This window comes from Mustelus asterias, chromosome 3 (genome assembly GCF_964213995.1).
Source record: "Mustelus asterias chromosome 3, sMusAst1.hap1.1, whole genome shotgun sequence".
Lineage (NCBI taxonomy): Eukaryota > Metazoa > Chordata > Chondrichthyes > Carcharhiniformes > Triakidae > Mustelus > Mustelus asterias.
In genome coordinates this window covers 139,866,980-139,882,477 of record NC_135803.1, presented here as the reverse complement: position 1 = coordinate 139,882,477, position 15,498 = coordinate 139,866,980, and the positions used below count along the sequence as shown (strand labels likewise).

Below are 15,498 nucleotides of genomic sequence, written 5' to 3'. Positions count from 1 at the left end.
AAGCGAATGGGAGGAGGGTTTGCTATCGGGATGCTGGTGATTGGTCAGGTCGGGGAGTACCAGCCTCCCTCCCCTCCTCTCCTCTGCCCGCTGGATGACAGCAGAAAAGCCGGTGAGTGAAGCTGGAGGCTGACACAGTGAGTGTGGGGTCGGCTGGCTGGCGGGCGGGGGGACAGACAGAGGGGCAATTCCACTTGCAGCTCAGTCAGTGACCGAGTCTCCCGGGGCCTCTCCGCTGAGGGGATTGCGAGGAGCTGACATTAGGCCGGCTGCTCACCCGCTGTGTGTGTGCAGCATCCCCGGGCACGGTGAGAACTCTTCTTCCCCCCCTGCCCCCCGCGGGAGGAGCTGCTCTCTGGCAGCACTGTGTCCGCTGGCCCTCTTGATTGCCCCCACTCTGTGCATTCTCCTGATGTCGGGGGAAGCAGCTTTAGTTCGCTTCTGAACAGACAAGTTTGGGAGTGTAAAGCAAAACTGTCTGCTCGAAACTTTAATCACCCCCCTCCCCCCATTGCTGGTGGATCTGCGGTGTATTTTCAAGCATTTTACTTCACCTTACAACTTTTAAAACCTGCTGTTTGGGAGGCTGGACCTTTCCAGTCATTTAGTCAGATATTGCATCAGATTGTCACCGGCCTGCTTGATACTTGACAGATCAAGCAGACTTGACCATGAGCTGACAGGAAAATTTTGATTTGTAATTTTAATTCATAAATGAAAATGTACCATTAAATAAATGTGTAATTTAATCTAAATCTCAATTCTATTTTTGGGTTGCAACAAATTCCGCCTTTAAAAAGTATAAATCTAAACCGTTTGGAAGACCTGTTTGACTGCATATTTTAATGTGATTTCTTATGCCAGTGACTTTTTTAAATTGGATAATGGAATGGGGAATTGCAGGCAAGGCCAGCATTTATAACGCAACCCTAACTGCCTTTGAGACATTAGTGGTGAACTTCTGCCTTGATCTCCTGCAGCCTGTCAGGTGTCAGTATACAGGGTTTATACATGGGTTTTGAATATGTTGTTGAAAATGTATTGATTGCTGCTGTGCGTCTTGTAGAGGGACTTCTCATGACTTGGGATGTTGATGGTAGGAGATTCAATAATCGTAATGTCTTTGAATGTCAAGGGAAGGTGGTTAGACCGTTTGGCATTGGTTGTTGCCTACCACTTGTGCAGCATGGACATTAAGTGTTACTTACCAACCCAAGTCTGAATGTTCAAGTCATGCTGCATTTAGAAATGGATTGCTTCATTGAGGAGTTATGCATTGAACTGAATGATTGGCAAATGTCCTCACTTATGACCTTATGATTCAGGGAAAGTAATTGATGAAGAAGTTGAAGATGCTTGGGCCTAAAATGGTACCCTGAAGAATTCCTACAACAAATCTTGGGGCTGAGATGATTAGCCTCCAGCAACCACAATTATCTTCCTGCCAGTGGAGAATTTTTCTGCTGATTCCTATTGACTTCAATTTTGCGACAGCTTCTTGATGCTGCACCATCACCAAGTGCTGGAAATCAGCATGTCCAACAGCATTGGTGGAGACAAAAACAGTTAACACTTCAAATATGTGACCTTTTATCGGAACCTGATCAGATGCAAAGGGACAGGCTTAAAATATTTATTCTGTTCTCTCCACAGATGCTGTCTGACTTGCTGAGTATTTCCAGCATTTTCTGTTTTTACTTTTTTAATGCCATGTGTGTTCAAGGACAATTGCTCTCATCTTAGAAATATAGAAGATAGGAGCAGGAGGAGACCATTTGGCCCTTCGAGACTGCTCCGCCATTCATTACGATCATGGCTGATCATCTAACTCAATAGCCTAATCCTGCTTTTTCCCCCTAACCTTTGATCCCATTCGCACCAAGTGCTATGTCCAGCCACCTTTTGAATACATTCAGTGTTTTGGCATCAACTACTTCCTGTGGTAATGAATTCCACAGGCTCACCACTCTTTGGGTGAAAAAATGTCTCCTCCCCTCCGTCCTAAATAGTCTACCCTGAATCCTCAGACTGTGATCCCTTGTTCTGGACTCCTCCATTGAGAATATCCTCCCTGCATCTACCCTGTCTAATCCTGTTGGAATTTTATAAGTCTCTATGAGATCCCCCGATTTGTCTGAACTCCAGCGAAAACAATCCTAGCCTAGTCAATCTCTCCTCATACATCAATCCCGCCATTCCCAGAATCAGCCTGGTAAACCTTCGCTGCACTCCCTCAAGAGCAAGAACATCCTTGGGGCGGCACGGTAGCACAGTGGTTAGCACTGCTGCTTCACAGCTCCAGGGTCCCGGGTTCGATTCCCAGCTCGGGTCACTGTCTGTGTGGAGTTTGCACATTCTCCTCGTGTCTGCGTGGGTTTCCTCCGGGTGCTCCGGTTTCCTCCCACAGTCCAAAGATGTGCGGGTTAGGTTGATTGGCCAGGTTAAAAATTGCCCCTTAGAGTCCTGATGCGTAGGTTACAGGGATTAGCGGGTAAATATGTGGGGGTAGGGCCTGGGTGGGATTGTGGTCGGTGCAGACTCGATGGGCCGAATGGCCTCCTTCTGCACTGTAGGGTTTCTATTCTATTCTATTTCTATTCTATTCCTCAGAAAAGGAGACCGAAACTGCACACAATACTCTAGGTGTGGCCTCACCAAGGCCCTGTATAATTGCAACAACACATCCCTGCTCCTGTACTCAAAAACCTCTCCGAATGAAGGCCAACATACCATTTGCCTTCTTTACTGCCTGCTGCACCTGCATGCTTACCTTCAGTGACTGGTGCACAAGGACACCCAGGCCCCGCTGCACACTCCCCTTCCAATTTACAGCCATTCAGGTAGTAATCTGCCGCCTTGTTTTTGCTTCCAAAGTGAATAACTCATTTATCCAAATCATACTGCATCTGTCCTTGATTTGCCCACTCACTCAACCTGTCCAGATCATTCTGAAGGATCTCTGCATCCTCGTCACAGTTCACCCTCCCAGCCAACTTGGTATCATCTGCAAACTTTGAGATGTTACATTTTGTTCCCTCATCCAAGTCATTAATATTTATTGTGAAAAGCTGGGGTCCCAGCACCGATCCCTGTGGCACCCTACTAGTTACTACCTGCTAATTTGAAAAGCACCCATTAATTCCGACTCTTTGTTTCCTCTCTGCCAACCAGTTTTCTATCCATCTCAATACACTTCCCCCAATCCCATGTGCTTTAATCTTGCATGATAATCTCTTATGCGGGACTTTGTCAAACGCTTTTTGAAAGTCCAAATATACCACATCGACTGGCTCCCCCTTGTCAACTCTACTAGTTACAGCTTTAAGGAATTCCAACAGATTTGTCAAACATGATTTCGCCTTCATAAATCCAAGCTGACTCTGACTGATCCTGCCACTGCTTTCTAAATGCTCTGCTATAAAGTCCTTGATAATGGATTCAAGAATTTTCCCCACTATTGATGTTAGGTTTACTGGTTGATAATTCCCTGTTTTCTCTCGACTTCCCTGTTTGAATATTGGAGTGACATTTGCTACCCTCCAATCTGCAGGGACTGTTCCAGAGTCTATAGAATCCTGGAAGATGTCCACCAACGCATGCACTATTTCTAGAGCCACTTCCTTAAGTACTGTGGGATGTAGATTATCAGGCCCTGGAGATTTATCCACCTTCAATCCCATCAATTTTCCCAGCACCATTTCTCTACTGATATTGATCTCCCTTAGTTCTTCCCTCTCACTAAACTTTGCATTCTCCAACATTTCTGGCATCTGATTTGTGTCCTCTTTTATGAAGAGAGAACCAAAGTATGTATTTAGTTGCTCGGCCATTTCTTTGTCTCCTGTTATACATTCCCCCGTTTCTGTTTGTAGGGGACCTACATTTGTCTTCACCAACCTCTTTCGCTTCACATATCTATAGAAAGTCTTAGTGTCAGTCTTTATGTTCCCTGCAAGCTTACTTTCGTACTGTATTTTCCCCTTCTTAATCTCTTCGTCCTTCTTTGCTGAATTCTAAACTGCTCCCAATCCCTGGACCTATTATTTTTCTTGGCCAATCTTTATGCTTCTTCCTTAGATTGGATATTCTCTCCAATTTCCTTTGTAAGATATGGATTGGCCTTGTTACCCATTTTGCTGTTGTGCCAGAGAGGAAAAAACAGTTGCTGCAGTTCCCCCATGCGTTCTTTGAATGTTTGCCATTGCCTATCCACTGTCATCCCTTTAAGTAACTCTCCCCAATCTACCAAGGCCAACTCATGCCTCATATCTTCATCGTTTCTTTTATTAAAATTCAGCACCCTAGTCTCTGGACCAACTACTTCAATATCTATCTTGATAAAAAAAATTCTATCATGTTATGGTCGCTCATCCCCAAGGGGTCTCGTACAGCTAGATTGGCAATGATTCCCTTCTCATTACGCAGGACCCAGTGTAAGATGGCCTGCTCTTGAGTTGGTTCCTCCATATATTGGTCAAGAAAACCATTCTGTATACACTCCAGGAATTCCTCCTTTATGGCATTGTGGCTAATTTGATTTGCCCAATCTACGTGCAGATTAAAATCACCCATGATCACCGATATTCCCTTATCTCGCACATCTCAAATTTTATATTTAATGCCATTCCCAATATCACCATTGCAGTTTGGGGGTCTAGATATGACACCCACTAATGTTTTTTGCCCCATGGTATTTCTCAACTCTACCCATACCGACTCCATGTTGTCAGAGCTAATATCCTTTCTCACTATTGTGTTAATTTCCTCTTTAACTAGCAGTGCCATCCACTATCTTTTCCATTATGCCTGCCCTTCCTAAATACTGAATACCCTGAGACATTCAATTCTCATCCCTGGTCACCCTGCAGTCATGTCTCCGAAATCCCAATTATATCGTACCCGTTTACATCTATCTGCACGATTAGTTCATCCACTTTATTGCAAATGCTCCCCGCATTAAGGCACAGAGCCTTTAAGCTTGTCTTTTTAACATTGTTTGCCTTGTTCCCAATATTTTTCTCTATAGTCCTGTTTGAACTTTGTCCTTGGTTTCACTGCCTATCACTCTTATTCCCTTTTCTACCTTTCGTTTTTGTCCTTGCTCCCTCCTTCTCTGACGCCTTATATAGGTTCCCATCCCCCTGGCATATTAGTTTAAACCCTCCCCAACCGCTCTTACAAACAGTCCCCCAGGACATCAGTCCCAGTCCTGCCCAGGTGTAACCCGTTCAATTTGTGCAGGTCCCACCTCCCCCAGAACTGGTCCCAATGCCCCAGGAATCTGAAACCCTCCCCCTGACACCATCTCTTCAGCCACGTATTTATCCAATATATCCTGTCATTTCTACTCTGACTAGCACGTGGCACCGGTAGTAATTCTAAGATCACTAACTTTTGAGGTCTGATTTCTTCCTAGCTCCCTGTATTCTGCTTTTAGGACCTCATCCCTTTTTTCACCTATGTCATTTGTATTGATCTTGTCTCTGGAATTTAGCTCTTTTGTCCATTCTGAACCATGAGGTTCCCGGTTGTGTCAGAATATAATTCAGTACTGTCAGTGATCTACAGTGGAGGGTGGCACAGTGGTTAGCATTGCTGCCTCACAGTGCCAGGGACCTGGGTTCGATTCCCGGCTTGGGTCACTGTCTGTGCGGAGTTTGACGTTCTCCCCGTGTCGGCGTGGGTTTCCTCCGGGTGCTCTGGTTTCCTCCCACAGTCCAAAAGACGTGCTGGTCAGGTTTCATTGGCCATGCTAAATTCTTCCTCAATGTAACCGAACAGGTGCTGGAGTGTGGTGACTAGGGGATTTTCACAGTAACTTCATTGCAGTGTTAATGTAAGCCTACTTTTGACACTAATAAATATACAGTCCCTCAACGGTGTCCAATTTAAAACTGCTGGATCTGTTGTGAATCTGTTTCATTTAGCAGTGCCCCGGTGTGCCACACAACATGATGGAGGGTCTCCTCAGTGGGAAGTTGGAACTTTGTTTCCATAAGACCTGAGGTCGCAGCTCCTTTTATTGCTGTCGGGAGCAGATGCATTTGCAGTAGGTAGATTGGTGAGGGCAAAGTCAGGTATGTTTTTCTCACGTGTTGGTCCGCTCACCACCTTCAGATCCAATCTGCCAATATGCCCCTCAGGACATGACCAGCGGTGGCACTTCCAAGCCACCGCTGTCCATTTTGTACTCTTCTTACCATCCTCTCCACCCCCCCATACTTCTTCCAAGTGATGTTTAACATAGAAGAGTAATTTTATCAATCAAGAGAGTAGAACATAGAACATAGAACATTACAGCGCAGTATGGGCCCTTCGGGCCTCGATGTTGCGCCGACCAGTGGAACCAATCTAAAGCCCCTCTAATCTACACCATTCCAATATCATCCATATGTTTATCCAATAACCATTTGAATGCTCTTAATGTTGACGAGTTCACTACTGCTGCAGGCAGGGCATTCCACGCCCTTACTACTCTCTGAGTGAAGAACCTACCTCTAACATCCGTCCTATATCTCTCACCCCTCAATTTAAAGCTATATCCCCTCGTGCTAGCCATCACCATCCGAGGAAAAAGGCTCTCACTATCCACCCTATCTAATCCTCTGATCATCTTGTATGCCTCTATTAAGTTACCTCTTAATTTTCTTCTCTCTAACGTAGGTGGTAATTAGCAGGAGGTTTTCTTGCCCCTGTTTAATGTGGTGCCACACAACTTCACAGAAAATGGAGTCAGTGTTGAGGACTCGCACTCTTTGTGGCTCTTTCCTGGGACAGGACGTACCCTGGGATGTAGATGGAGGTGTCTGTGATACTTGGGTACAAAGTAGGATTTTGGGAGCATGACTAGTGTCTGACAGCTCTTTTTCAATTTTGGCACAAGTCCCCTGAAAATAGTGAGGAGAACTGTGCAGGATTGACGGGGATGATGTTGCCAAAGGGTTGCTTGTAAATGAGAAATAGAATGGGGACCAAGGATAGATCCTTGCAGCTGTAATAACATGGGATCAGAAAGAGAAACTATTGTGGGTGATTGTCCCTACTCTTAGTGGCAGATCATTCACTGTTACAGCCTGCTATCTGAAACTTTTTCCCTATCCCCCTCCACAAAACCTTCCTCAAAACACAACTTTCAGTCACTGCTTGCCTTTTCCTCTCTGGCTCAGTGTCCATTTTCCTTGCACTTACTTATCAAATGCCTTTGGGTCAATCTCCATGTTAAAGGTGCTGCTGTACTGCTACCTACCTCTCGTATTTACCCAGACTTTTTGACATTACAGGGATTCCAAACATTTATTCACTGATATTAGAAGAGAAACCTAACTGTGAAATCCTGAAGGGGAAATCCAAATGTTGAATCCTGAAGGGGAAATCCAAATATTGAAGACATTTAATTGTTGGTGCTTTCCTTGGGAGTTTTAGGACTTTGTCTTCCTGTGTAACCTTTACAGGAAAAAATGAATTTGGGTTTATTTGAGGAGTATATTCCATTCTTTATGACGTAATACAAATGATAGTTTCATTTTCATTTGAACCAGATCATTACTTCCTCGACACCCATGCCACAAAAGGTACATCAACAGTCACACTTCCACAGCCATACTTCTTGCTCCAACGCAGAAATGGCACTTCCTACCCAAATACCCATTCGATGAAGGCATACTGTATAACCTTACTCAGCCTATCTTGTCTATGCTGACATCTGTAGTCCATACTGGTTCATTTCTTCCATAGAACCATAGACCCTTATTCTTCAACCTGAAACTCTTCTGCCAATATTCACTGGACTCTCCCTCAAATCCGGTTCAAACCAGTCGTCTTGGATTTTCCTTTTAAAACCTGGATCTGTGTTCCTAAGGAGTTTAGAGGAGTGAGGGGTGACCTTATTCAAACATTTAAGATCCTAAAGGAGCTTGACAGGGTAGATGGTGAGATGTTTTCACTATTGAGAGAGCCTTGAACAAGGAATCATAGCTACAAGATAAGGGGCTGATCATTTACAACTGAGGTGCGTAGAAATTTCTTCTTGCAGATGTTGTGAATCTCTGGCATTCTCTACCTCAAAGGGTGGTGGAGGCTGGATCATTAGAAGTATTTACAATGGAGATGAATAAATATTTGATAGATAGAGAAAACGTGGGCAATGGCACAGAAAAGGAGTTGAGGCTGGCGTAGATGAACCATGATCATATTGAATGGTGGGGCCGGCTTGAAGGGCCTGGTGGCCTACTCCTGCTTCTATTTCTTGTGTTCTAGAAACATAGAATCCCTACAGTGCAGAAGGAAGCCATTCGACCCATCGAGCCTGCACTGACAACAATCCCACCCAGGCCCTATCACTGCCCTGCTAAAACCGCTGACACTAGGGGGCAATTTAGCATGGCCGATCAACCTAACCTGCACATCTTTGGACTGTGGGAGGAAATAGGAGCACCGGGAGGAAACCCATGGGTAGGATGTGCAAACTCCACACACACTCACCCAAAGCTGGAATCGAACCTGGTTCCCTGGCGCTGTGAGGCTGCAGTGCTAATTACTCTGCCACAGTGCCGCCTCACTGTGGTGTGATGTGGGGAATGGCTCATTCAATTAGATCTTAGAATGGTTGTAGCACAGAAGGAGGCCTTTGGCCCATCATGCCTGTGCTGATTCTTTAAAAAGTCAATATATATGGTCCCACTCCAATGCTTTCTTCATATTTTTCCAATGCAAGTGGGTGAAAAATTGACACAGCCTTCTCTTGAAAACCAAACAGTATGGTATTTACGACAAATTAAACTAAATGGGGATTAAATTTGGGAAATATGGTAAATCAAAGAGTAAAGGCAAGGGAGAAAGGTATTAATATGGAAAATGATAAACAGCATGTGACGGGAAAATGTGGAGAGTACAAATCCAAGAGTAAATCAGCAGATAGGGATAGAGATTACAAAAATAACAAAAGGACAAAACTAAAGACTCTGTATATGAATGCATGGAGCATTTGAAATAAAACAGATGAAATGATACTCATTACAGAGACATGGTTGCAGAATGACATAGATTGTGACCTGAATATTGAAGAGTACATAGAAGGAAACAGGAGGAAAGGTGGCTCTGTTTATTAGTGATGGTGTCAGCACAATAGAGAGAAAGGACTTAAGTTCAAGAACCCAGGATGTAGAAGTGGTTTGGTTAGAGATGAGAAATGATAAAGTTAAGATCTCACTTGAAGGAGTGGTGTACAGGCCCCTTAACAGTGACCAAAGGTAGGATGGGGCATAAAGCAAGAAATAATGGAAGTTTGTCAGAAAAGTACAACGATAATCACCGGTAGATTTTAATCTACATATAGTTGAAAAGTCAGATGGACAAAGGTGGCTTAGATGAGGAATTCATGGAATGTTTTTGGGAGATTTTCTCAGGTGCAATGAGATAGAATAATTAATGACCATAGTGAAGTAGACCCTAGGTAGCTGCGATCATAAGGGATAGGTCGATAAAGATACAATGGCAGACATTTTAAGGCATTTTCAGAATAGGTGCATGAAATAATTTTAAAGATCATATCGAACAGGTGAGGAGAAAATCTTTCTATGAAAGGAGGTCATAGTCAAGCGATAATAGCACTAGACCATTATCCAGAAATTCAGCTAATGTTATGGGGATCAGGGTTCAAATCCTGCATGGCAGATGGTGGAATTCAAATTCAATAAAAAAAAATCTGGAATTAAGAATCTATTGATGACATTGAAATCATTGTCAATTGTCCAAAAAACTCTTCTGGTTCACTAATGTCCTTTAGGGAAGGAAATCTGCCAGCCTTACCCTGGTCTGGCCTGCATGTGACTCCAGAGCCACAGCAATGTGGTTGACTCTCAACTGTGCTTGGGCATCTAGGAATGGGCAATAAATGCTGGCCAGCCAGCGATGCCCCTAGTCCCATGAATGAATAAAAAAGACATCCTTTGGAACTTCCTTTTCAAAGGCAGTGGAAGCAGAGTCTTTGAATATTTTTAAGGCAGCGGTAGATAGATCCCTGATATGCAAGGAGATGAAAGATTATTGGTGGTAAGTGAGAATGTGGGTTTGAAGTTGAAAAGTGTGATCTTATTGAATGGAGTGGCCTGCACCTGCTCCTAGTTTGTATGTATGTATGTACAGTAAGAAGTTTAACAACGAGGACGGCCTCAACCGGGATATTGGGTTCATGTCACACTATCTGTAACCCCCACAGAGTTTCACTGGCTGTCTTGTCTGGAGACAATACACATCTTTTTAGCCTGTCTTGATGCTCTCTCCACTCACATTGTTTTGTTTCTTAAAGACTTGATTAGTTGTAAGTATTCGCATTCCAACCATTATTCATGTAAATTGAGTCTGTGTCTTTATATGCTCTGTTTGTGAACAGAATTCCCACTCACCTGAAGAAGGGGCTTGCAGCTCCGAAAGCTTGTGTGGCTTTTGCTACCAAATAAACCTGTTGGACTTTAACCTGGTGTTGTTAAACTTCTTACTGTGTTTACCCCAGTCCAACGCCGGCATCTCCACATCATGTATGTATGTACAGCAGAGAAAGAGACCAATTTGCCCATTATGCCTTTATTGGCTTTTTTACAGAGCTAGCTAATTATTTCCACTCATCCAATATCTCTCCCATGGAGTGCAAATTATTCCCTCCCAATTCAATTTGAAATTTATGATTGAATCTGTTACTAACTTCTTTTCAGGCAGTGCATTTCAGATCGAGACAACTTGCCTTGCAGAATTGAAATTTTCCATTTTCTGAAAATTTATTTGAAGCCCCTCCCAATTTTTCTCTCCTTGACCTCTTAACCTTCTCTACTTTAAGGAGAACAATTCTAGCTGTTCCAGTCTCTCCACATAACTGAGGCCCCTTGTCCCTCTTCTTCGGCAGTTCCTCACGTTCAGGGATGATTTACTTCCACTCCAGTTTTCTGAGTTCTGAGTTGGTTGATTAGTCCAATGCACGATCTGCAGACTCTGCCCCATGTGGAGCAGGTCGTGCTTGAATGGTTAGTAGATGAATTCTTTGGAGGTTTGTGTGCTCTTTCTGATGCTTTGATTTCACTTATGCGTGTCCCATTCCAAGTGCCTTCTTGAATAAACCTTCTCCATTTTGGTCAGTCATAGGCCAAAGTAGAACTCCCACAAATCAGCAGGAATGTTTGACTTCTTGCAGGAATGCTTTGAGGACATCCCTAAAGCGTTTCCGTTGTTCTCCTGGCAGACATCCTTCTGTGATCAGGTTCTGAGTAGAGCAGTTGTTTCAGGAATCTGGCCTCAGGCAGACAAATGACATCTAACTCAGGGGTGCTGCTTTTGAGTGATTAGTGCTTTAATGTTGGACATGTTAGCTTGGAAGAGGATGCAGCTGTTGGCCTTTCTTCCTATCTGATTTGGCAGGTCTTGTGAAGGCACTGCTCATGGTACACTTCCAGTCTGCCTGGTCCATAAATATGCTCTTCCTCTGTCACTGAAGGCTGAGCTGGTACATCTGAGACGATGATTAATTTTGTTTTCTATGTCTGCCCTCAAGATGTGGAAAATGGTCCATGTTTTCTAGGATCTTGTCGTTGTTCTTAATTATTTCGGGGGGGTGGGGGGGGAGGGCAAAGTAGTGCTGCAGAAGTCTCTGGAGTTTGCTTTCCCTGCTCCTTCCTCATGTTCTTCCCTCTGGTATTGATGATTGCGGGGAGGGTCAGGTTGTTGTCTGCTGTGACTTGGGATAGGGACTACTTAAGATCGGTGTAGAACCCCTCCTTTGGTTTTATCTATTGCCTTGCGCTGAGGGTAAGCTGGGCAGTCACGAAGTGCTTACTTCTCCCACAGCAGGGAGTTGTTGAAGTCTCAGATAATTTCATTTTTGATAGCTCTTTGGAGGTGCCACTCCTCTTCTGGACCTTTACGTTAAATGGTATACTCACTGCTTTGCTCCTTCAGTTGGCCTTCTCCTGCACACCGTGTCTCAGTTGGGAAATCAGGCATCATGACTTGGACATTTCCGCTTCAAGCTATGATGGCATTGTGGCTCTCAGATCTGAACCTGGTAGGGTTGTCCATGAGGGTTCTGACTATCCAGTTCCCGAACTTCATTTTAACTAGAGGAAGATGCCTGTGTGGTTTTGTTTTAACGTAGAGTGGTTGTTGCATGCTGACCCCCACAGTGTCTTGACATTAATCCAGTGGCAAGGGAGTTCAGTTCCAAGATGATGAGGCCAGACTGTGTTGTGAAGCATTAGCACAGTATTTGCATGGCCATATGTAGGTATGTTTAGTTGTAGGAACACCGATTATTTCCGTCTTCCCATTTTCATCATCGGGATACATAACATATATGAAAGTAAGCAGACAATAGAAATGTATGGTGATAATAGAAAGGAGTGCAGATTTAAAATCTAAAATCCTGTGAGGGATGGACATGGAAATGCGAGGCAGCATAGTAGCAGACTTCAGAGGATATGGATTAGTAGAACTCTCAATGAGAATTCTCAATATCTAAAATTTAATGCAGAGAAGTGTGTGAGGTGATGCATTTTGGGATGCTCCAACCTCAAAAAGCTTCTGGACTTCACTTGTTTCACCTGCCTCCAATCTCAGACACTGGTTCATTGATGCTTCATGCTAATTCCACCATTCCAAAGCAGCTAATGTTCCTTCACAGGATTTTGGACTTTAATAATGCTCTCCATGTTTCGTGTAATCTGCAAACCTTTATATTGTACCCTGTTCACCACCACTCTCTGCATTCTGTTTCATAGCTAATTGCTTATCCATGCTGCAGCTGCCTCTTTAAACCAACGGATTTCAACTCTGCTAACAAGCAGGTCTATTACGTGACATGTTATCAAACTCCTTTTGAAAATGCTTGTACATGAGGGACCATATATGAAAGGTCATGAATGTCCTTACAAAAGCAAAGTCATCATGCTGAAAAAACAGAAATGCTGCATGAACTTAGCAGGTCTGGCGGTATGTGTGGAGAGATAAACAGTTAACTTTTCAGCTTTATGACCTTTCATTCATTTAATCCTTGTGTTCAAGTCTAATAAAATTAAGAAAAAATGCTTTATAAACAATTCTCATATTGAATTGATGTAATTTGAGTAAAATAAATATGCTGATTCTGATTGTCACCTTTTTTGCTTGATTTGATGCTGCAGTTTAAAATGCTGTTGTTTGCTTAAGCACAGATGAGTTTACCTTGAAATTTGATCAATTTTGCAAGGTATTATGTTCAAAATCAAATAATTTTATGCATTCTAAAGAAGAACATTCTTCTTTATGCGTGATAATTCTCTAGCAACCAGGTTTTTCTCCTTATCCAACTCCGCTTCCTGAGCATCCAATCTTACAGCTTTATATTTCGTTGTACTCCCATTCAAAGGGTGGGAAGTTTGCAGGTTGGGTTTGGCATGAATGTGCCAGCCGGTTAGGAGCCACCAGCATTTCAAAAGGTATTTTACAGGATGCAAATCCCAACAACAAGATTAGCTGGTGTAGACAGACCAAAAAATAAATACATCCTGCTAATAGGAAATATTTTGGGGAGGTGATGGTATCATTAAGGGAAGACATACATATGCTGGGGGGGGGGTGCCACACGACTGGAGAACAACTAATGTGGTTCCGCTTTTTAAGAAGGGTTTGTAGAGATAAACCAGGGAACTACAGACCAGTGAGTCTCACGTAGTGTAGGGAAACTATTAGAGAAACTTCTGAAGGAGAGCATCTATCTCCACCTGGAGAGGCAAAGCTTGATCAGGGATTGGCAACATGGCTGCGTCAAAGTGAGGTCATGCTTAACAAATTTGATTTAACTCTTTGAGAAGGTGACGAGGTGTGTAGATGAGGCTAGTGCAGTCAATGTAGTTTATATGGATTTCGACAAAACCTTTGACAAGGTCCCGCATGGGAGACTTGTAAAGAAGATAAATTCACATGGGATACAGGGAAATTCGATTAAGATGGATTTAAAATTGGCTCAGTTGTAGAAAACAGTGTGTGATGTCAGAAGGCTGCTTTAATTACTGGAAGCCAGTGTCCAGTGGTATTCCACAGGGATCTGTGTTGGGTCCCCTTTTATTCGTCATTTATATAAACGACATTGACTATGTGGGGGATGGATTAGTAAATTTGCAGATGACACAAAGATTGGACGGATGGTTAACAGTGAGGCTGTGTTGTGGGCTACAAGAAGATATAGACGGAATGGTCAAATGGGCAGATAAGTGGCAGATGGAATTTAATCCTGAAAAGTGTGAGGTGGTACACTTTGGAAGGAGTAATTTGACAAGGAAATGCTCAATGAATGGTAGGACACCAGGAAGTTCTGTGGAACAAAGAGACCTTGGCGTGTTTGGCCCCAGATTTCTGAAAGCGGAAGGGCATGTCAGTAGGGTGGTGAAAAAGGCATATGGGACACTTGCCTTTATCAATCGAGGCATAGATTACAAAAGCAGGGAAGTCATGTTGGTGTTTTATAGAAGTTTAGTGAGGCCACAGCTAGAGTACTGGATGCAATTCTGGTCGCCACATTATTCGGAAGGATGTGATTGTACTGGAAGGAGTGCAGAGGAGATTCACCTGGATGCTGCCTGGGATGGAACATCTAAGTTATAACGAGAGGTTGTGTAAGCTTGGGTTGTTTCATTGGAGCAGAGAAAACTGAAGGGTGACCTGATCGAGGTGTACAAGATTGAGAGACATGGACAGAGTGAATAAGGAGCAACTGTTCCCCTTAGTTGAAGGCCATTCACAAGGGGACATCAGTTTAAGGTGAGGGGCAGGAGGTTTGGGGGGTGTGTGAGGAAAAACCTTTTTACCCAGAGGGTGATGACAGTCTGGAATGCGCTGCCTGGGAGGGTGGTAAAGGCGGGTTGCCTCACATCCTTTTAAAAAGTATCTGGGTGAACACATAGCACGTCATAACTTGGCTATGGGCCAAGTGCTGGCAGATGGGATTAGGTGGGAGTTCAGGTGTCTCTAATGTGTCAGTGCGGACTTGGTGGGCTGAAGGGCTTCTTCTGTGCTGTATGGTTCTATGATTCTAATATCAAAACTAACAGAAGCCGAGGGGACAGACAGCCAAATGTATAGAGAGTATCTTTAAAGGGAAGCAAAGATATAATTGGCAATCGCTTTGCGAAAGGAGTGGGACAGTATCCATCTAGCAGATTGTAAACTGGTGCTGGTTCGCAGACCAGAAGCAAGAGTGATGAATACCTTTCATGGAGGCAGTTAAAATCTATATCTTTGCTGAACCAAGAAGAGAAGTTCCCCAGAATAACTACCCAATCGTATACAGGGTGGTAACTATAAACTAGCCCTTACTTTAGATTGGATGTTGTTTGGGAAGAGGGAAGTCCTGATAGCATTCAGATATCAAATGTACTTTGGATCAGAAGGATAATTCATCCTTAAACTGTGTGGGCGTGTTTAGTAGTCTTGTATGTAACTGTCTTAGATTATCATAGTTCTGATCGTGTATGTGTCTTT

The 15,498-nt window shown here is 43.5% G+C and overlaps 1 protein-coding gene across 4 annotated transcripts in view; it reads left to right on the top strand.

The window, feature by feature from the left end:
• The window catches only part of iars1 (isoleucyl-tRNA synthetase 1), a 212,938-nt gene continuing 197,440 nt past the window's right edge, over window positions 1-15,498 (top strand). The window contains exon 1 of one of the 4 annotated variants that reach the window (XM_078209748.1): window positions 1-112. The gene's annotated coding sequence lies outside the window, so the exon portion shown is untranslated. Of the gene's footprint in view, window positions 138-289; window positions 309-6,058; window positions 6,078-15,498 lie in introns of those variants that run through there. The other 3 variants (XM_078209749.1, XM_078209750.1, XM_078209751.1) reach the window with 3 other exon arrangements.